General features: G+C 44.3%; 1 pseudogene; it reads left to right on the top strand.

The window, feature by feature from the left end:
• The first annotated feature begins 22,480 nt into the window (after positions 1-22,480).
• Positions 22,481-22,599, top strand: LOC147748893 (5S ribosomal RNA; annotated as a pseudogene).
• The last annotated feature ends 238 nt before the right edge of the window (positions 22,600-22,837 follow it).

The raw sequence follows: 22,837 nt of genomic DNA on the forward strand, positions 1-22,837 counted from the left end.
CGCCCACAGTAACCAGTGATCCAGTGTGGCTATAGAAATTCTGTCTCTACAGCATCACCATTCACTACCTAATACTCACCTTACTAAATATTTAACAAGGCCCATAGGACTGAGACAGAAAATCAAGGAGCTGAATCATGTAGCCTAATTAATCACACTATCAAACTCATATGTACATTATATACAACTGCAGTATAACATTTTATTCATGAGTAAATAAAAATAACATTTAACTAGGCCACTTTGGCCGATGGTTCTAACTGATGGTAACGACTAAATTAATCAAGACCAGCTTGACGTTTTAAGTCTTTTATTTTAAAATTCAAAGTTTCAAATCCAAACTCTTTATTAGCTTTTTATTAATATCAAACATTTTATTTCAATTAGAATCATTTATTAGTTTATTGGCACAAAGGTCTGGCACTTCAAAATTGCTCAAAACGTAATGAATTACACTAAACATTAACCTAAATTAGCTTTCTGACCTGCAAAGGAAAAGACATATAATTTTGCATTTGCCTTACGTGTACAAGGAAAAACGGACAGCACTTCGCCCTCAGGAACAGTCAGCCCCGCTCCCCTCAAAAGGCTCAATTCTTATACTCTTTCTAACTCACTAATCTAGGAAAACAATATATTTTAATAAAATCCAGCAACCAGATTGGTTGCTGCCTGTCAGACCACCAGAGGCCACCGCTTGCAAAAGTCAAACGTCATTTCATCATTGTTCATTGACATGAAGCGGCACCGGCCTCCGTAGATTGGCAACATTTATATTAAAAGTTCATATTTCCACCAGGACATGGCCAAGCTGCCTCTGGACGCTTCCTCAGCCTTGAAAGAATATCTTTTTAGAGCACATCCTTGCACAGAAGTCTTTGTTTGAGCAACAGTTCATTTTAAAAGAAAGTTCCATGAAAATAAGCTCCAACATGTTTGTGCTTGGCTCCTTTTAGTCAGGCTAAACGAGGTTCTCCAGAGCTAGGCCTCAAGCCTTTCACTCGAGCTAGTATTTAAACAAACATAAAAGAGTGATTAATTCAAGCAATGCAAACCCTTCTGTTACCCACCCTCCATTGCTAATGATTAACCCATTAATATATGTCACCTAGCAGAAGCAAACAAATAAAGCAGCACATCTAAAATCTACCATTCTTCATAAGGTCCAGCAGGATTCTTCATATATCTGAAAGAGTAAAAAGATAGACAGACACAACACCAAACACAACAAAACCAAAATCACAACATAAACAAAAGCACATATAATTTAAGCACATGCCATTAATTAAATAGCCGCATTAGTGTTGACAAAGACAATAAGATGAACAAAACAACATTAATCATGTATTATAAGACATACTTGCAAATGCAACATGAGCACATTAACATTAATCCCGCGTGTAGTGCAATGAAGTAGTTTAATCTAAATACGTTTAGTTCATCAAATCATGCAACAATTCATTAATATATTAGTTCATGTTACAGAGAATTAATTTTCACAAGCCAGAATAAAATAATTTCTGAAGCTCGCTCTATCACCAGCCTGCACTGCATTTCAGTTTCTTGGCAGTTCATACCCAAGGACTGCTCTGGGCGTTGCTGCTCATTCCGGTGACAGGGGAGTTAACTTTGTAAACAGGCTTGAAACTTTACTGAAGGCCTCACTCAATGCCTCACTCGAGTGCAGAGTAAGTATGGGCGGAAAATCCGTTCCGCTCGCGGATTTTGCGGATTTTCGGTAAATTCGCAATCCGCGAGATTCGCGAATTTCCCGCAAAATCCGCAAATCCGCGAGCAGCGGATTTTATGGCTTGCTCGCACTGTTCGCGTGAGTTCGCGGCTTCCCAGTTCAACTTCGCGCCCCGCGAATAAGCGCTAAATTGCAGAAATACGATCTTAGCAAAACTGAAACTACTTACCAGGTTCAAAAGTTCAAGCTCATCATTAGTAGCCATTTCCTGAGGTGCTTCCTGAGGGGCCCCTCCAGAGTTCAGTTGCCTACTTGCAACTATTATGTGACCCTGCTCTGACCCTCAGAATAGTTACACATATGCCACAAAGGTCCTGAATTACAGCTAAGGGAGACAAGCAGGAGCCAGGCTGGAAGTTCAAATCCAGTGACACATTAATCAGCCCCTAATTCATTATTGTCAGTTGGGGCAGGGCAGGTGTTGTAACTAATTTTGCAACAATGAAAGCACTTAGCAAGTGCAAAAGATCACTAATCAGGAAGCACTAAGGAAGCAGGTGCCAGCTAAAAAAATATTCTGTGACACATTAATCAGCCCCAAATTAATTCAGGTCACTTGAGGCAGGGAAGGTGTGCTTTGCTTTGCCACAATAATGTACACTGGACAACCAGAGGGTGCTGTGATGAAACAGAGGGTGGCATGGGTGAGCCAGAGGGTGGCATGTGGTGACAGAGGGTGGCAGTGATGAAGAAGAGTGTCCCAAACAGGCTGGACACGTAGAAACAACAAGTTCGCAAAACTTGCGACCCGACAGGTAAGTTCGCGTTTGCGAAATTGTACAAAAACCCTCGCGACCTGGCAGAAACCCGCGCGAACACAAAAAAAAATCCCCAAATTCGCGAGAATTCGCGGATTTTGCGGATTGCGAGTTCGCAAATCCGCAAAATTAGCGAACGCGAGATTCGCAAAATTCGCCCATGCTTAGTGCAGAGCAATGCCGAGACTGGCCTAGGCCAGTGTGTTTTGTAACTAAGGGGCTTCCTGTTCTTCCTGCACCCTGACATAATTGGTGGCTGGAGGGGAGCAGATGCAGCTTTGAAGCTGCAAAAAAAAAATAAAGGCGCAGCGCTTGTAAAATGGGTGCCACGCTGACCACGTCCGGCCCAGCCTTGATGAGGGTGGGAAGGCATAAGGAGGCAGAAAGGGGAGAGAAAACTCAGCGAAAATGCATATTGGAAGTGAAAAGCTGCTGCAAACCTGGGAATCCGTGGGAACAGGCGCCATGCTGTGAAGTCAAAGCCCAACAGTTATTGATCCTTATCTCTTTATTTTTTTAGACAAACAATTTTTCTTTTGATTATTTTTTTAAAACATTATGACTTTTTTTTACAATATTACAACCATCACAACATACACAGAAAAAATCATTACAATTATACACAAATCAATGACATACAGTGAAAGACATTAAATTATAAACAAGCAATGCTCTGCGAAAAGCTGTGGTATTTCAGTACAGAGAGAAGTTTTGTCTACTCCCCCCGCCCTTATCATTGGCTTGTGTGTTTGTCCTTTGTAAATGCTGTCTTCTGATTCATTATGAGGTTTGTTAATCCCTCCTTAGTGCAGCCATGTCGTCATTTGTATCCTCCCATGGCTACTGGCCCCTGTACTTGGTTGTTACACGGGGTGTTCTATTTTCTTTATTAAGCAGCTGGAGCCAGAGCCCGCCGCAGGACACGGACCAGGTAAATGTTCGGTGTGTAGAGGGGCACACGTAGCATCACGCAGCTTTTCAAAAAATTTGGGGGGATGTGAGGTCTAGAATCGCGCAACACAACATTTTTTAGTGCCTTCTACCCCTCCCGTTATCGTGCCATCTTCCCCCTCCACACCCCCTTCTGTTGTTCGTGCCTTCTTTTCCCCTCCCCTCCCTCCCTTCCATTGTCACTGCCTTCTCCTCGCCCCTGCCCTCCCTCCCAGCAGATGTCCATGCCTTCTCCCCCCCCCCCCCCCGCCATTCCTCCTGTTGTCCTTGATGCAAAGTTGCTAACCATTGGCAATACAATAAGTCTTGCACAAATTAGAGACCTATTGCATTGCAAATGCTTGTTAAAATAGAGTGCACTAAAAATGTCCTCTATGCATTGTGAATACAGAACACATGGGCGCGTCACTGCGAGGTCTATGCATTATATATACAGTACTACGGGAAGTTGCATAATTTGCCTTTCCATGCCCCATGATTTAGATATCCCTGCCGCATAATCCAGTCCTCCCTTTTCGCACAATCCCAGAGGCCCTGACAAAGAAATAGCTCTATATAGTGGCTTGGAGGCAGGCGTTTTTATGATGAAGCACATGTTTCAAGGGGACCTATGACATTTTTTCCATATTTCACGATCCCATGTAAATTATTTACTTTCAACCTCTACGTTTTGTGCAATGAAAGCAAACGAGCATTTAATGTGCGTGTTTTATATATTTTTATAGCCACATGGTTTACATTTTAGTGTGTTTATTGTCGAATTATTATTCACTGCTATAGTTAGTGAAATAGAATAATCCAGCTTTCTTCTAGCCTTGGTTCCCAAGGTATCCAAGAAGAAGTAAAACAACGCGACCACAGCTTTCCCTTGTAAAAACATGTGAAATTAAGAAAAGTGATTAAAATCATTAACACAGTACAAAGTATAGTGCTGGATCACAGATACAATGTGCCTCCGGTTTCGGACAATACACAGTATATTTCGCTGTGGGATGAAACAGGTTTCCTGTCGTTTATAGCGCCACTGCACCTGATGGCTCTTTTTAATTCCGGTCACATGAAATACTGACGCGTGGCTCTGTGAGTAAGGGCCATCATGTGGAGTAGTGTGGCTCACTGGTTAGAGGCGGCAGACCCAGAAGCAGAAGACGGCCTGGGACCAGAGTTCAATTCCCAACGCGGCAGGGTGTTTGGGCCAATGTCAGCGGGCTCGATAAATCTTGCCTCCGTGTCACTCTAACCATGGGTTCCACTCAGCAACTCTGGGCAATAGCTTGCTTAATCTCCACAAACGGCCCCATCAACGCCGGGGATGCCTGGCCCCAGCGTTATACAGTGCCAGGAAACCTATGGGTAGCAGTGCGCTTTACAAGCTCAAATACATTTACATTTACATTACATCATGTACGAAAAGGAATCCTGTGGTGGAAAAATCCAATATAGAAACAGTATTACAATGTAAACTGTCCAGTTACCAGAAACCCGATAGAGTCTGTACAAAACCAAAAGATATTGTATTGCAACTCTCATAGCAATTACATCTACAATTAATTTTATGTACAGCATATCACGCATACTTTTACAGTTTGAAAGCGCTGTAAATACCAGATTTTACAATTACCAAATTGAGTTGCACTGAAATTACCAACCAAACATGTGAGGAAATCTGAGAGGACCTTAACACGATTCGTACTCAACCTCCTATCACTGCATGTTTCAGCAGCGAGCATCAATTCATTAAGTATTCCTCCATAACCGGACTTGTGTTTTATATGTGTAGAACATTTGCTCACATGCAAGCAAAGAGTACTATGAAAGACACACATGATCAAATATCTGTGGTGGTCCACTGCACCCATCACAACATGGCCACACCAATCTGCAGAAGTGCCATACAAAATATACCCCATAACATAGATTATAAATAGGTAGAAAAACAAATTAACAAGATTTGCTATGCATATTGTTTGTATAGGTATTATATAAATATATTGAGAGATGCTCTATAAGGAGTTAATGGGCAACTGTGTAATAAGGTCCAATATTGACATTGAGGATTTCTCATGACATCATTATCCACAAGTGATTTGTAAATGTCACTACCACCCCACAATGAGACTTTTCGGCCATGCTACCTGCGCCTATATGTTTCTTTATATTGCATGTTTATTTTGGGGCATCAAACTTGAAAACTTGTGTTTTTTTTCGAACAGGGAAATGTGTATTCTAATTTGTAATTTAAACCCTGGACTATGCTGTTTGGTTTACTGTAGAAAACAAACATTTGCAATGCAATAGGTCTCGCATTTACTACCGTTTTAAATATTGGCATTGTACATGACAATGTCTTTTATTTATGTTTTAAAATTCAAAACATAAATAAAAGGCACTGGCATTCACAATGCAAATAGTTCAAACTCGAGTAAATGCGAGACCTATGCCATTGCAAATACTTGATTTGTGTTGCTTTAAGTAAATTAGGGTGATTGTCTCACTTGCTAATGCCAGCACTGAAGTAAAATGAAAAAAGCCAAGAGCCCCAAAATCAGTTTTCTTCATACCTGATTCCACAACACCCTGAAAGCTCCTAAACTCGTATGATCTCAGAAGTTAATCAGGGTTGGTTAGTACCCGGATCAGAGAGCTCTTGACTAATCGTGCAGAGATTCGTGTTCTTTCAGACCATTACGCCGTGAATTAAGCTTTGGGACCCCGAACAACCAGATTGGGCTTTGAACACTAAAAATTGTTATCGCCCTGATGAAGTCCCAGGCCGGATGGCCATGTAAGGGGGCGGAACACGTGTTGGCTACTTTTTCTGAATAAACTCCTATCCAGGAGTTCTCTCTTCAGCATAAAAATTCACCAAAAAAACTATCGAGTCTGGGAATTTCTTCCATGATGCAACTATAATATTGTTTATTTGTCCTGACCTACCTTGGATTGCTCATATGGCCATACTACCCTGAAAGCAACTGATCTCAGACGTTAAGCATAGTCGGCCTGGGTAGTACCTGGATGGGAGACCGACAAGGAGTGCCAGGTGCTGTATGTTTTCATCTTTTTTTTATTGCTTTAGGTGAATGAGGAAGGCTAGTCTCACTTGCTATGGCCAGCACTAAAGTAGAAATGTAAAAGCTAAGAGACCCCAAAGTCTGCGTTCTTCATGCTTACAGCCATACCACTCTGAAAGCAACTCAAGCCCTCTGATTTCAGAGGTTAAGCAGGGTTGGGCGTGGTTAGTACCTGAATGGGAGACCACCTGGGAATACCAGGTGCTATAGGCTTTTCATCTTTTTTATTCACATTAGGTGAATGAGGGTGGTTTGTCTCACTTACTGTGGAAATGTGAAATATTTTACTTAGCATAAGCGACAGCCATTTTGGCTGTGGTTTCCATTTCGTTTCCTTCGTAATTCTCCCGTCCTCTGCTGCTGCTTGTCTTTTCACACTGCTTGTGTTTCCTATTTTAGTTGACTTCCTAACTCAGCTAAAAGCAATGTACGTGCTGAGGGTTATAGCTGCCAGTCCACCTGGTCTCAGATGTTAACTATCGACCATTTACTGCTGCCATAAGCATTTCTGCTCCCCCTCCCACTTTGCTTACAATGTAGTTATTCATCTGCCCTTGTTTGCTGGTAACTACTTCTAAAACTTGTTCTTCTTATTTCTGTTCACATGCTTACGCTGCAGAAAACCAGTATAAAAAGGACACGGTTTGTGAATTCAGTGTACTACCTCATGCAGCATTTGAGACAGCTGTGTGGATGTGGTCCCACTCATTAGTGATTAATAAACATATTATTTATTCCAACTCCAGTGCCGATCTCTATTTTGTTAGTCTGTGAAGCCGTGGACAAAAGGGTGACCCTGCATTATGCGTACCCCTAAAAAGGTACAATTCCACAGTTGGCTCCAGACTCGTAGGGCCCCATCGGAGACGCGGCCGACCGAAGGAGTGGTCTCGATGGAGGATCGAAATATTGCTGAGGAAGCGCACCGCATGAGGAGACCTTTGTCTTTGCAGGCCGACGTGATTTTACCGGTTTTCCCGATTTGACCCTCCAGGAGGTGGCATCTAGACTGGGGTTTTCTTTGGCGCAACTTTGCAGTGACCATTAGGTCGACCAGAGATCGGCAGGTGGGAATTGGAGACTTCTGTTTGGTAAGGTCGCTGAAGCAGCACTCTTGATTTTTTTGGCATGGGATTTTTGTTTGAATTTGTTATTCAATCTTTGCAAAGTTTGAAACAGGTAATGTGGCTATTTTTCTCCTTTTGGAATATTTATTTGGAGTAGTAATATTTTACACATATTGGTATTTCAGCACACTCCGTAGGTGGTGTTGCTGCTCTGGTGGTACCAAAGTAAGATGGGAACAAAGTCAACCGGCTCCCCCAGAAGGGACACCTAATAGAGACATGTATGTTAAATATGGGGGGATTATGGGTATTATACTTCCATTTGGGACAGCCCAGGATCTCCTGCATGGACTAAAGATGCATTGGCTATTCCTCTAAGAACGGCAGGGGTAGAAATATGGGGACATCTTTTTCCGGATGGAAAGCTGGTTGGGTGGAGTCAGGGAGTGGCCATCTGGGGGCAGGCTATATCGAAATTTAAATATCTGCAAATCCATAGTTGGGCTGGTAAAGCTGAAACTATCGTGGGACTTCAGAATGAATTGGAAGAGAAGATCCACTCAAGCCAAGTGTATAAAAAGGAAGTAGGACTTTGGTACTGGTCAATGTTGGAGACGACGGATGATCAGTTTATACTGCCAGAAACTCTGTGGAGGGATTGCTTGCCGGACATCGCATCTGACACTCAATGGCAAGTAACTATGGCTATGTTGTATAAAGTTGTCAAACCCGCAAATTTAAGGCGAAATCATCTTTTTACACTCCACAGAGCGTATTGGTCTCCATATAGACTTTCAAAGTTCAAGCCTGGAGGGCTGGTGGAATGCCCAAAGTGTAGAAGTCCCAATGAGAAAGATATACACATGTTCGTGGAGTGTCCAAATATTAAAGAGTTTTGGGAGGAAGTAAGTAGCTGTTTATCCCAAGCTATCGACCAGAGTGTCAAGGTAAGCCCTGAACTTATTATAACTGGAAGGTTGAATTTGCAGATAAAAAGCATAGATGATAAAGCTAAACTTGTATTTTATGGGATACTTTTGGCCCGTAGAGAGATATGTAAACTTTGGGTGTCCCCTTTATCTCCCGGGATTTTAGACTGGTTGCGAGCTATGAGATTCACAGCTAAAATGGATACTTTGGGTCCGACAAAAGTTAAATGCAAATTTTGGACATTATTTTTGGCACACTTTGGGTGATGAGTGTTTCTCTTAGAGTAAAGGGACAGGTGGATCTGAAAGTAATTTCAGTCCAATGATTAAGGTCTTGGCCTATCTCGCCGGTGGCGTTTTTTCAACGTGACGGTGGAGTTCACCCATGTACCAACCTCCTACAAAGGGTGGCATATATAGAGAGGCGGTCATGTGCTGACACTACTAGTGTGGTTGTTAATGGTCCCGGTATATGAGATAAAAAACCCATAGCCGGTATCGTTTGGTTAGAAATGGATGGCGTAAAGGCTAAAGAGGACAAAAGAAAAAAAAAATATTAATAAATACAAATGTATGTTAAATATGGTATTTCTTCCATAATGTACGGTTCATTGTGGAACAAATACACAAAGAAAGAGTCTGATCTGCAATGGCCAGTGAATGGGTTTTCGATTTTAAAAAAGTTCAATATGTAGAGCAGTGTTTATTTAAAAGAAAAAGTAGTCAGGACATGTTTGATTGTGTGCGTATGTGGGAGAAAGAAGTACAAGACAGAGCGAAGAGAGCAGAAGCTATAGCAGAAATAGAACGACAAAAAATGATATATCAAAAAGCGCTACAATAAAAAATAAAGAAAAGAAGGAAAAATAGAAATAGAAGATAGAGAACGTCGATTAGAGGTAAATGGCCAGTACCCTATTAGGTGCCCTATCTATCCACAACTTAATGCACCTCAGGATGATTGCATCCTATTAGAACGATCCCCACCCCTGTATAAATGTCCTACTTCAAGTAGTCCTGAGGATGAGGTTCATGATGAGGAGCATTTGTCTTCAGAAGAAAAAGATAAAGATAAACAAGATGGGCGGCCAACTCGCTCTACTTTGACTAGAGCAGAAAAAGATCAATTAAAAACTGCTACTAGGGAGGAGGCTTGTCGGCCTCACGCTGCATTGCTCATTGTAACTATGGTTCAACAGTGGAAAAATACAAAGCAATTTTACTTCGTAGAAAAATTCGCTTGGGAGGTAATATTTGATTATAGACATATTTCTCAGGAACTAGAGCCAGCTGATATAAATACTGATTATAAACGATTAACAGAGGAGACTTTTCCTTTTTCAAACATATCTGATATGATTAGACGAGTGGTTAAAATACGAGACACAGCATTGCGTTTACGAAAGGAGCAAGAATTAGCTAGAAAACAGAGAGGTATAGAAGAAGTTCAATCTCAAGCACAGAATGTAGATGCTCCGGTGGATGAGGCTCCACCCAGTAGTACTACGGTTACTGTGAAACCTATGCGTGAAGCTGCACCCCTGTATGTTCCTCCAAAGGGTACAGGAACAAATGATGAAAAAACTTCAGATGATGCAAAGGGATATTTTATATATAATTGGGTTTACACTACTTGGAGTAGAGCTGATGTGATGGCTCTCAAAGCTGCTTTGCCCGACCCCCAGAAAAATCCTGCTGCCTTCTATGAGGAGGTGGAAGGAGCCATTAGCTCCTGCACTATGACCTTGCCAGATATTGATATATTCTTTGGTCTTATTTTGTCCCCTGATATGTGGAGAACGATACGTAATATAGATGACAATGTAGCATATGGTGATACCTGGGAACATTTAGAACAAATAGATGCAGAAAGGTAGCCTGCACAGAAACCTCCGAAGGAGATGTAAGTTCTTTCTAAAGCTATTGTGACTAAGTTAAAGACTCCCATACCCCATAAGAAAATAGATTGGACTACGTTAGCGTCCTGTAAACAGAAAATGGATGAGTCAGTTTCTGATTTCTTTTCAAGGTTTGAGGAAACATTCCATGATTTTAGTCATCAGTCATTGGCCGATGATACGGGTAAGCATTTGTTTGTCGATACATTTTTCGCTAATATGTTACCGGAAATAGCTAGTCGTATAAAGGCCAGTGAGATTTCTTGGACTACGTCTTCCCCAGAATCTCTTTTTACTATGGCCCAAAAATATGAGTGACAGGAGCAGGAAGTGAAAGGCAGGGAGGATAAGAAGGATAAAGCTTTAAAGACAAAAGTTATGTTGGCTCAAATATATGGTCCACCATTTAGGAGAGGTTGTTGAGGCGGACGTGCAATGTATACACCTGGAGTACCCCCGCTCCCTCTAGCAAATTTGTACCCTGATTAGTGTGCTTATTGTAAAGAGACTGGGCATTGGCATTCTGAGTGCCCTCCTTGGCGAGGTCAGCAATACCAATGGGGAAGGGGAAGTATGAGAGGATACCCAAGAATTCAGGAAAGAGGGGAGGTATGAGAGCACTTCCCAGGTTTGAGGAAGTTGAACAAGGACCAAATTACTCTAATACTTTTGATAGACAAAATCAATATCAAATGTCGGATTATTCTGTTGATTCCCTTGCGGATTCCGACTATTCATAGGGATGCCTAGGATGGGGTATGGAACCGGTTAAGGTGCCAGTAGATCAAATGGGTCCCTATATTGACAGAAACATCTTGGGAACTACTGATTGGTTTCTGGTTGATACAGGGGCTACCCGTAGTGCCCTGTCAAAAAAACTGGTTCCTAGGGCTTCCCTGTCCAGCATAATGATAAAATCGATAGGATTCGAAGGGACATCTACACCTAGCCCACTTTCACAGCCACTTGAATTCAGACTTGATAAATTGACTGCACCATGTCCATTTTTGCTTTCCCCTACCACATCAGACAACGTTGTAGGTATCGATATGCTTAAATATTTTCGTGCCACAATACGTTGTTCTCCGGAAGGTGTGTATGTTATTTTGAATGACAATTATCCAATGGTTCAGAGATATTGTCTTATCAATGAGGATGTCGCACTGGCATCCTTACCCAGTACTTTGTGGGCTAGATCAGATACTGATGTGGGTCAAATGGTAATTCCACCTGCGCATATAGTAAAGGAAGGTGTTTCATTGCCTTGTCTGCCCCAATACAAAATATCCCATGAAGTTGATGAAGCATTAGCAGGTATTGTTAAGGATTTTATTAAAGATGGGGTAGTGGAATAAGTCCCCTATAAAACTTGCAATAGCCCTATCCTTCCTATTTTAAAAAAAGATACTGACACTAAAATCTACAGATTCATTATTGATTTGCAAGAAGTTAATAAAATTGTAGTGCCCCAATATTCGGTAGTTTCTGATATCACTACACTTCTCACTATGGTCCCTCCAACTGCCACTACATTGTCAGTGATTTATTTGAAGAATGCTTTCTTCTCGATACCCATTCACCCTGACAGTCGTTATTTGTTTGGGTTCCCCCTGAAAAATAGATCATTTCGCTTCTGTAGAGTTCCACAGGGATATACGGAGAGTCCTAGCATTTACAGTAAGGCATTAAAAAGGAAGCTTGATTCTTTTCCTGTACCTACAGGGGGGCCCTTATCCAATATGTTGACAAAAACTTGTTGGCTGCAGATACCCATAAGCAGTCTGAAGAAGGAACACTGTTATTGTTATAATTTCTTGCCTCTCATGATCACAAAGTCTCTAGAAAGAAATTGCGATTTTGTAGACAGCAGGTTACCTATTTAGGTCACCTACTGTCTAAGGAGGGACATGCACCAACACCAGACCGCATTCAGACTATTTTAGACACTCCTGTGCCCCGTACTTAGAAGAATGCCAGTGCACTGATTGGCCTTTCTTCTTTATGTAAACCTTTGTTGGCCTTTTTTACTAAAGACACTCCAATGCCCCTCCCATGGACTACTGAATGTCAAAATGCCTTCCAACAGTTACGCCAAGCTCTTTGCTCTGCACCACTATTAGGAACTCCAGACTCAAACGAAAACACAGCATTTGACTAGTGCTTGCTTGACAGGATATGAATTGACACTTTTGGCCCCTCATATTACGTTGAAAAAATGTCTGACCCTAAACCCAGCTACACTATTGCCATTTCCAGCTACTCAGTCTCAGTCACAAGAGTTACATGATTGTATATTCCTCACTGAAGAGCAAAAAAAGGGCAGCATTGACCTACAAGATACACTTCTCCCTAGTGTTAATGGGGAGTTATGGGTTGACGGCTTGTGTCTAAAATTGCCTGATGGCACTACATCTGCTGCCTATGTGATTGCAACACTTCAGACAGTAGTTGAAACAGCTTGCATTGCACATAAGCGGGCCTAAGCGGCTGAATTGATTGCACTAACGAGAGCATGTGAGCTTAGTACAGACTTACTTGTTAATATTTTTACCGACAGCCAGTACGCTTTCGGTGTGGCACACAATTTTTGGTGGTTTATGGAAAGAAAGGGGCTTTCTCACCTCACATGGGACACAGAAAGTGCATGGAGAATTAGTACATAATCTCCTTACTACTCTAACCTATCCTAAGAAATTGGAAATTCTTAAGTGTAGTGCACACAAGAAAGTGACGGATAAAAATGCCATTGCAGTTCACACAGCCAGTGAAACCGCAATACAGCGAAGTATCACATCTATGTATGTAGTGAATTCACAAGCTGAACGTTCGCATGATGCCAGGCAAAAGGTGCTGGACATGCAACAATCTGCCTCAACTGATGAACTAGATATCGATCCACGACATACTTACGCGGCTCGATAAATTTACACTGGGCCAATATAGACAGAGACTACATCGTGAGGGAGATAAGTCTGGACGCTTGTTGGCCTGGATACTTCGTCGTGAGTTCACGCCCGAACGAATAGTAGCCCTACGGAAACCCAGTGGCGAGATGGTCCACTCGGAGGCTGACGTCCTCGCAGTCTTGCGAGACCATCTACGACTCGTATATGAGGCTGACCCATCCATATCTGAAGATGTCTACCGCTTGTATCTTGAAGACCTCTGCCTACAGACCCTGCCGGAAGCGGCGGCAAAGGAACTTGACGTCAAGCTGACGTTGGGTGAAATTTCCGCGGCAATAACAGCCCTCCCCCGGGCCAAGACCCCTGGCGGGGATGGATTCCCTGCGGAGTTCTATCATGCGTTCGGACATACCCTAGCCCCCCTCCTCCTACAGGTCTACAATGAAGCTTTGCGTACGGGCACCCTCCCACTCACCTTGAATCAGGGTGAGGTCTGTATGATTTTGAAGCCTGGTGGTGATAAAACAGACCCCGCAGCTTACCGCCCTATTCCATTGATAAACTCAGACGCAAAAATCCTTACTAAACTGCTGGCCAATCGCCTTGCCCCTCACGTGACCCAGCTCGTCCACCCGGACCAGTGTGGCTTTGTCCCCGGTCGTAATACGGCGATGAATTTGCGACGCCTGAATCACATATTACATGAGGTCCGGGGGAGAGAGGTTCCCCACGTGTTGGTCTCCGTTGACTTAGCTAAAGCCTTTGATACGGTGCACTGGGGTTATCTGATGCATGTGCTTTTGAAAATGGGATTTGGTCCCGGATTTCGCGACTGGATCCGGGTGCTCTACGGAGCGCCCTGTGCCAGGGTGCGCCTGGGATCAGCCCGCTCCGACGAATGGTCACTGGGGAGGGTCACCCGGCAGGGCTGCCCTCTCTCCCCCCTCCTGTTTGCTCTCACAATTGAGCCCCTGGCCGTATCTGCCCGCAAGGAGTTGCACGACTGGGGCATTGTGGTGGGGGACACTACCAATGTCGTCTCCCTCTACGCCGACGATGCGCTCTTCTATCTGACTTCCCCGCTGGAGGCCCTCCCCGCTTTGTTGCGACTTTTGGACCGCTTTGGCACAGCCTCTGGACTGCGCATGAATGTCAACAAGTCCCTGGTGTTCCCGCTGACTGCTGCTATCCCTGATCCGGATGCGGATTCTCACTATTTGGGCCTCCGGTGTGAACGTCTGGCATTCCGGTACTTGGGTATTCAGGTGGCCGCCTCCGACGAGGCTCTCCTGACTCACAATATTGACAAAATTCTCGCAGCCCTCAGTAAATCTATTGCTTTTTGGAATACACTCCCTCTCTCCCTCATGGGGCGTCTGGCGGTTGCCAAAATGGTGATGCTCCCTAGAGTCCTATATGTGCTGCAAAATACTTTATGCCCATTGCCACCCCGGGTGTTTCGTACGTTAAACTCACTCCTCACCTCCCTGCTCTGGGCGGGCGGACGTAGTAGGGTCGCGTTGCATACGGTAACAAGGTGTTGGGATGAAGGCGGCCTCGAGGCCCCGAGGTTTGATCTGTATTACTATGCGGCGCAGCTTCTCCCGGCAGCCAGGTGGTTTGCTGAAGACGAAAACTGGGAACTGGCATTGTTGGCTGGTGCGGCTGCAGACAAGGAGCTGCAGCAGGCTTTCATGCTGGGTCGGGGCGCTGACGATGATCTGCCCTATGTGGTGAGACATACGGCTGGCATTTGGCAGCGGTTCGTCGAGAGGGTTCTGCGACGAGCACCGTTCCACAGGGAGCTCTCCATTTGGATTCTGGCCCCGATACTCAAAATGGAGGCAAATATGTCCTTCCGAGAGTGGCGCTCGGGCGGCTGTGAGACTCTCGCAGATCTTTACCCGGACGACTCTTTTGTGTCCTTTGAGAGGGCAGTGGACTCCTTTGCTCTCAGTGAGGGCCAATACCTGCATTACGGAAGTCTTAGGGATGTGGCCAGGACAACATGGCCCCAATTCCCAGAGGCACCCCAGCTCACTAATACCCTAGACATCATCTTATCCTGTGGTAGAGGTAGGCGCCTGATCTCCCTCCTTTACTCTGCCATGCACAGAGACTCGATTCCCCCATTGGCACCAGCTTGGGTGGCTTGGGAGGCAGACCTGGGGATAGAATTAGATCCAGCCCAGAGAAAGCGGATTGGACTGTTGACTCGTAAAGTGTCCTGCAACGCGCGTTTCAAACTTATTCACTTCAACTTTGTACACCGCACTTACATGACACCTGTCTCCCTCCACCGTATTTTGTCAGATAGACGTCATAATTGCCCTAGATGTGGGATAGAGAGGGCGGGATTCCTGCACCTGGCATGGGAATGTCCCATGGTTCATGATTTTTGGCGTACGGTGGTGGTTCATATCACCCGGATCACACATCTTAGATTGCAGTTAGACCCGCTTCACTGTTTACTGGCGTTAGTGCCCAAACCAAAGAAGAAAGGTCTGTCTTACAAATTGTTGCAACTTCTATTGGTTCTGGCAAGGAGACGGGTGGCCATTACCTGGATGGGCCAGAGGGCGCCTGAAATCTCTCACTGGTTACGAGACGCCAAGAAATGGGCCCAGGGCCGGACTGGGAACCGAAACCGGCCCTGGCAAAGAGCTCGGCCGGCCCCCCCTCCCCCCGGGGGGGTTGGGGGTGCGACCGCACTCACTGCCAGAGCCGGTTTTCGGCCGATTTTGTTACAGGGCCGCAAAAAACGGCCCTGTAACAAAAACGGCCCCCTGGGGCCCAAAACCGGCCCCAACCCATGCGGCCGACCGGGGGATTGCCCGGTGCCCGCAACGGCCAGTCCGGGCCTGAATGGGCCTTGGCGGAGGAGACACATATGCAGCGCACTCGCAGGGACGGGAAGCTCCAGGAGGACTTACTCGCCTGGAGAGCCATGTGTATCGAGGGGATGGAGGGGGATGACTCGGACGCCACAAGCGCTGAGTTGTTTTCCTCCGCTTCCTCTGAGTCTGGTGATGAGGGGGGGGGGGGTCTGGGGCGGGGTGTCGGGAGGCAGAGTAGAGGTCCCTTGTGCCATGCCGATATTCCTTGTTCGATATGTTTGTGATTAGCTGTAATTCCATTTGACCACCCTGCACTGTGATGACCGCGTCCTACCTGGCCCTTGCATTTATCTCCTCCTGTAATCGGATCAGCGCTAGAAATGCCATTCATGGGGTTTTTTGTTAATGTTATGCCGGTATATAGTGTGGAAATGCAAAATAAGAAAATTGGCGTAGACATTGATACTGTTTTTCTGATATTTGAAGCACAAATGCAAATTTCTATACTCGTTTATGGGTTCACTCTGACGCCGCCCTGCCTCCGGGATGTGGGCTGTAATTGGCTGTGTATTTACTTTGGAACTGGCCTTCCTGTTCTTTACATGTCAACTGGCTTGATGACTGTATAATTTGTGCCTTTTTGCTATCTTCACCGCAATAAACATATTTTAAAAAAAACAAAAACTGATGAACTAGATCAATGGTTTAAGGAGGGAGCACTGGATGATGAGGGTTGCTGGAGGAATAAAGATATGACCAAATGGAAGTTACTCACAGCCTACTTATACCCTATGATTCACATGGCACATGGGCAGGCACAAGTCGGTGCATCCTCAATGGCAAAGCAACTGATGCAAGTTTGGGTACATCCTGATAATACTGGCACTGCTAAAAATATGGTCCAGTCTTGTTTTGTCTGTCTCCAGTATAATCCTGGAAAGGGAATGCGAACTCCAACGGGAGGGTTTGCGAAACCAAATGTACCTTTTGAAGTCCTGCAAATGGACTACGTTCAGTTTGAGCACTGTAATAACTTAATATATGTCTTGGTAGTGGTTTGTGCCTACAGCAAATGGGTGGAGGGGTATGCTACGAAAGATTACACAGATCTCACTGCAGCGAAAGTTCTCCCAAAGGAGTTATTCCCTCGATTCAGCATTTGTCGGGTCTTATGGAGTGACAATGTGCCTCATTTAATAGGGCAAGTTGTTGAATATGTCATGAAAGGTTAGGGATTAAGCAGAAATTTCATGCCGCTTTTCACCCATAATCAGCAAGCTTGGTGGAACGTTACAACTTCCCCCTGAATTTGAAATTGGCTAAAATGCAGGCTTCCACGTCTTGAAATGGCCTGGCACTACTTTCTATCAGTTCAATCACACATACAAGATCTGGCCTTACGCCACATGAGGTTGTGTTTGGCAGACCTATGAATATTTGGGGAATCCCTAAGCCTCGCCCTATACATGATGTACCCTATGTGTTGATGAGTGACTATTTGTACAAGTTGACTGACAGTTGTCTTCTATTTATCAGCAGGTACGGGAATCCCTTCCAGACAGGTCGCAGGGTGAGGGCCATGATCTATGGCCTGGTGACTTTGTCTTGACGAAGTCTTTTCAGCAGACCAGTTCCTGGGCACCTCGTTGGCGTGGACTGGAACAAGTCCTCCTGGCTACCAGAACTGCGGTACGAGTGACCACCCAGAAGAATTGGGTGCATGCCACCCATTGTTGTAAAGTTCTGCATGCCCTCGTGAGCCCAGCTGCGTTGACAGATCACCGTGACATCCTGGTTACTGAGAAAGGATGAGCTGTGTCCCCTGAAAGACCTGAGGAAGCCTTCTTGGTACACACAATCTCTGGTACATCTAGATATCTGCTTCGATCGAGGAAGAACAACATTTCATCACAGAAAGAGACTGTTTGAGCCACTGCCCTGGGTGGTTAAAGACTGACTACAAAGGAGGGCAGCCTATTAGTGACTACTCATCTCAACGTTAGTGAAGAAACCAACACCTGCCCAGGACCTTAGGGTACCATCTGTTTTGTTGTTTATCGTCACTATTGGACTAACTTTGACTGTTGTCATCATTGCTGTTATAATGTGGGTTGTAGAGGAAGTAGCTCCGGCTTGAAACTTAGTGACTGCTCTACGCCTGTCCCCACCGAACATTATTATTTTACTCTTTCCTATCATGAAAAGAAACACCAAATGTTGTATCTCAATAACACTTTCATACAAATGTTGCATCATACTCATAATGGTACAAACATTACCAACTGCTGGGTATGTGGAATGATGCCATCTCATCAAAAGAAGGGAGGAACGCTTTTCATTCCCTTGCCATTCTGCATAATGGTTCCTGTAGAGCCCGGTTCGCACAGATGTGGGCCTCTGAAATTGCTAATATTAGTCTAGCTGATGCAGGAGGACTAAATGCAAAACTTGATAAAGTTTTTTACCCCGATGAGGAAGGGGGCCCACAAGGCAAAAGGAACTGTATGGGAAATGGAGGAGTATCGCAGAGGAAATTCCTCCACACATTGTTTTCCCCAACACTCGAACGGCCTAGGGTAGCAGGCCTTTTGTTTTCGCTGTTACTAGAGCCCGAGCAAATCTTTGTGTAAGCAATTTTGGTTGTATTCCAGTGGGAAAAAGTGACTGTACCACAGTATTGAACATTACTGGAACAAACAATTTCATTTGTGGGAGTAAAGGCTACTATCATCTACCAATCTGATGGTCTGGAACGTGTTATGTATCCTTCTTGCTTCCTCCTATGTTCCGAGCACCTGCGTCTTATCATAAAGATCAAAAACTGTTTAATGGCATTCTTGAATCATTTAAATACTGATGAAGTGGATCAAACTGGCACTGCATTACAGCAATATGTTGATTTTAATTTGGGACTCTTTTTCTATGTTGGTGCGGCTCTAAATAGAAGGAAGATCAGACGCTTGACCCTTGTAGTAGAGGCTGTGACTATTCAGACAGCAATGGCGCTTGGTAATATTACAGAAGAGCTCCAAATTACGAGAATTGTAACTTTACAACATAGAATGGTACTAGATGCCATTCTAGCTGATCGTGGTGGAGCATGTAGCATTATCGGTAGTAGTTGTTGTGTATTTATCCCCGACCACGCCCCCTCTGTTTATGATGCCGTTTCCAAAATGCATAAAATAGCCACTGAGATACATCAAGATTAGGAACATGGACTTGGGCTGGATGGTTCTGGAGTGTATTTTCTGTATGGGGTTTGAAAATATTATCAGCCTTGTTCATAATTATTGCAATTCTCTTCTCTTGTTTTTTATGTATCCATTGTGGGCCAATGCTCTGTTCCCTCTGTATTTCCACTTGTACTACTTGTCTACCATCTAAAACAAATGTCCAAAATGTAAATGCCAATTTAGCAATAGACCAAGAAGTTAGCGATATGATTCTCATTGATATAGTTGATGTTTATCATACCCCTTTTAAAGCATAGGAAAATGTCTTAGCTTATGCTAAAAGGGTCTTCTGTAGAAATGTGTAATATTTTACTTAACATAAGAGACATCCATTTGGGCTGTGGTGTCCATTTGGTTTCCTTCGTAATTCTCTCATCCTCTGCTGCTCGTCTTTTCACTCTGCTTGTGTTATCTATTTTAGTTGACTTCCTGACTCAGCTAAAAGCAATGTACGTGCTGGATGTGGTCCCACTCATGAGTGATTAATACACTTATTATTTATTCCAACTCCAGTGCTGATCTCTATTTTGTTGGTCTGTGAACCTGTGGACAAAAGGGTGACCCTGCACCAGTGTACCCCTAAAAAGGTACATTTCCACATTACTAAGGCCAGAACAGATTAGAATGAAAAATGCTAAGAGCCCCAAAGTCAGTGCTCTCTTCATGTCTAAGGCCATACCAGTCTGAAAGCACATGATCTCCTCTGATTTCAGAAGTTATGGAGTGTCAGGCCTGGTTAGTAACTTGATGGGAGACCGCCTGCATATACTGGGTGCTTTAGTCCTTTTAATTTTTTTTTCTTTTAGATGAATAAGGGTGGCTTATCTCACTTGTTAGCGCCAGCACTAAAGTTGAATAAAAAAAGCTAAGAGCCCCAAAGTCAATGCACCTCATGCATACTGTCACACTACTCTGAAAGTACCTGATCTCAGACTTTAAGCATGGTCGGCCTTTTTAGTACCTGGATGGAAGACCGCCTGGGAATACCAGGTGCTGCAGACTTTACATCCTTTTTTTTACTGCTTAATGTGAATGAGGTTGGCTTGTCTCAGTTGCTATGGCCAGCACTGAAGTAGAATGAAAAAAGCAAAGAGCCCCAAACTTGGTGCTTTTCCTGCCTACAGCTGTACCTCCCTGAAAGCACCTCACCTCGTTTGATCTCAGAACTAAAGTAGGGTCTGTCCTGGTTAGTACCTGGATGGTAGACTTCCTAGGAATAACAGGCGCTGTCAGCTTTTCGTGTTGTTTATTTTTTATTTTATGTGAATGAGGATGGCTTGTCTCACCTGCTATAGCCAGCACTGAAGTAGAATGAAAAATGTTTAGAGCTCAAAGTCTGTACTCTTCATGCCTACGGCCATACCACCGTTCATTTAATCTGATCTCAGTAGTTAAGCAGGGATGGGCCTTTATAGTACCTAGAAGGGAGACCACGTGGGAATACCAGGTGCTGTAGACTTTTCATCTTTTTTTTGCTTTAGGGGAATGAGGGTGGCTTGTCTCACTTTCTATGGCCAGTGGTGAAGTAGAATGAAAAATGCTATGAGCCTCAAAGTCATTGTTCTTCATGTTTGTGGCCATACAACCCTGAAAGCACCTGAACTCTCTAATCTCAGAAGTTAAGAAGGCGCACCTGGTTAGTACCTGGATGGGAGACTCAGTGTGAATGACAGGTGCTGTAGGCTTTTCATCTTTTTTTATTTTCTTTAGGTGAATGAGGGTGGCTTGTCTTACTTCCCATCCAGGTACTAACTAGGCCTGACCCTGCTTAACTTCTGATATCAGGTCCTATCAGAGCACTGACTTTGGGGCTCTTGGCTTTTTTGATACTTCTTCAGTGCTGTCCAAACAAATGAGACAAGCCAACCTCATTCACCTAAAGCAAAAAAGAAAGATGAAAAGGCTGTTACACCTGGTATTTCCAGGTGCTCTCCCATCCAGTTACTAACCAGGCCCGACAATGCCTAGTTTCTGAGATTAGACAAAATCGGGTGCTTTCAGGGTGGTATGGCCATAGTATGAAAAGTACTGACTTTGGGGCGCCTTAGCTTTATTAGTTCTACTTCTGTGCTCGCAATAGCAAGTGAGACAAGCCGCTCGCATTCAAATAAAGCAAAAAAAAAGGATGGCAATCCTACAGCACTTGGAATTCACAGGCTGTCTCCCATACAGGTACTAGCCAGACCTGACCCTGCTTAACTCAGATAATATCACATCCTATCAGGGTGGTATGGCCATAGTGGAGAAGTGTGGCTCAATGGTTAGAGCGGCAGACCCTGATGCAGGGGTCTGGCCCGGGACCAGGGTTCAATTCCCGCCTCGGCGGCTCTTGGACACAATTTCCCCGGACCTGATAATTCTCTCGCCTCGGTGCCTAGTCTAATCATGGGTCCCACTCTGTGACTCTGGGCAATAGCTTGCTTAATCTCCACAACGGCCCCAGCAGCGCTTGGATGCCTGGCTTCACCTTGGGGGTGCCCAGGAGTGGACATTTCACAGGAAATCCAGGAAGGGTTCCACAGCGGTATGAATACAGCGCTACGAGACCTCAGGGTAGAAGGCGCTATATAAATACAAACACATTTACATATGCATGAAGAGCACTGACTTTGGGGCTCTTAGATTTTTTAATTTTACTTCATTGCTGGCCATAGCAAGTGCGACAAGCTACACTCATTCACATAAAGCAACAATAAAAGATGAAAAGCCTATCACTTGGTACTCCCAGGCAGCAGCCCATATAGGTACTATTGAGGCCTGACCCTGTTTAACATCTGATACCAGATGAGCTCCGGTCCATAGGCATGAAGAGCTCTGACTTTGGGGCCCTTAGTTTTTTTTATTCTACTTCAGTGTTGTCAATAGCAAGGGAGACAAACCACCCTAGTTCACCTAAAGTAGGGTCAGGCCTGGTTAGTAGCTAAATGGGAGACCGCCAGGGAATACAAGGTGCTGTAGGCTTTTCATCTTTTTCTTTTGCTTTAGGTGAATGAGGGTGGCTTGCCACACTTGCTATGGCTAGCACTGAAGCAGAATGAAAAAAAAGCTAAAACCCCAAAGTCAGTGGTCTTAATGCCTATGGCTATATCGCCCTGAATACACCTGATCTGGTCTGATCCCAGAAGTAAAGCAGGGTCAGGCCTGGATAGCACCTGGATAGCAGACCGCCTGTGAATACCAGGTGCTGTAGGCTTTTCATTTTTTTTTAACTTTATGTAAATGAGGGTGGCATGTCTCACTTGCTATGGCAGGGACGGAAGTAGAATTTTAAAAAACTAAGACCCCAAAGTCAGTGCTGTTCATGCCAATGGCCATACCACTCTGAAAGCACCTGTTCTCGTATGATCCCAGAAGTTAAGTTATTGCCTGGATGAAGACCACCTGGGAATATCAGGTGCTGTAGGGTTTTCATCTTTTCCTTTTTTTGCTTT

The sequence above is a fragment of the Lissotriton vulgaris genome, chromosome 1_1 (genome assembly GCF_964263255.1).
Source record: "Lissotriton vulgaris chromosome 1_1, aLisVul1.2, whole genome shotgun sequence".
Lineage (NCBI taxonomy): Eukaryota > Metazoa > Chordata > Amphibia > Caudata > Salamandridae > Lissotriton > Lissotriton vulgaris.